Below are 1,215 nucleotides of genomic sequence, written 5' to 3' on the forward strand. Positions count from 1 at the left end.
TAGTGTGGATTATTATCCAAAATGTGTACTTAGGGTAGGGTGCGTTCTTGATTGTTGAGAAAGATGCCACTCGAATTATTAATGCAAGTACCGATTCTGTAATGGAATGTCTCTATTCTCAAACGTATGGTCAAAAAAAGCAGCACAAAACTCATGATAGGATGTGGCCGTGCGATGAATATAATGCATCGAGGTCCAATAATAATATCACTTTTATTTGGACCAATCATAGTTTGATTTGCGTTTCCTCGCTTTGACGGTAAAAGCCTAAAAGGCATAAACTTATATGAGAAATTACTTATGTATAATCCAATGCTTAAAGGTAGTGTTTCTTATATAAAGCTTGGACTAAATTCTTCCTTGTCATAATTACACCTATATCTTTCGGCAACTTACACTTTACACACTCAAAATTAAAGGAATTAGATTAAAGCCCAAACTTGGAATAAGACAATAACTGTCACTATTGAAGGATAAGAATTTGTTAGTGGAAAATTTTAAATTAAACGAAAGACGTGTATGTATGTATTACACTATTATGTGCAACCTTAATAGTATTCCAAATAAAGACACAATAAAACTATTTAGGTGTGACAATAGAGATCGGAGACAGTAGAAAAGAAGATATGAGAATGAAAACAATTTAATAAGCTGAAAATTTATTTGCAGTTATTTTTTTATAAAATTAGTAATAAAAAATTATTAAATAATTTAATAAATTTAACTAATTTAACTTCTAACTGTTATCGACCGTCAAATTTATATGAAAATAACTGCACATGAGTTTAAAAGCGACATTGGTTAAGTAGGGAAATGTCATAAAGGCACTAAGGGCCACACCAGGAGGCATGTCTTGTTATTATTGTTGCTATTCAATCCAAAATAAAACACATGAAGGAGCATGCATGTGCTTATTGCTATTAAGTGAAAGTGAAAATCCATTGTGCAACCGAATACGTACAATAAATCTTTATAGCTTGATTGAGGCATCAATTGGAAGAAGACAAACAGCTACGTGAAACAATTAATTACTTTAGAGAAGGTCCTTATTAATCCTTATACAAGTGGTCTATTTTTCTTCATGTACTAATTAATTACACCTCATATCATCAAACGCTAAAATCAAATTGGCCGACACAAAGAATACTCGTTCACGTTGTTGTCTCTTGCAATTCAAAAATATTATTACCTGTATATTAAAAGATAATTATCATA

The sequence above is a fragment of the Arachis ipaensis genome, chromosome B08, assembly GCF_000816755.2.
Source record: "Arachis ipaensis cultivar K30076 chromosome B08, Araip1.1, whole genome shotgun sequence".
In the NCBI taxonomy this organism is placed as follows: domain Eukaryota; kingdom Viridiplantae; phylum Streptophyta; class Magnoliopsida; order Fabales; family Fabaceae; genus Arachis; species Arachis ipaensis.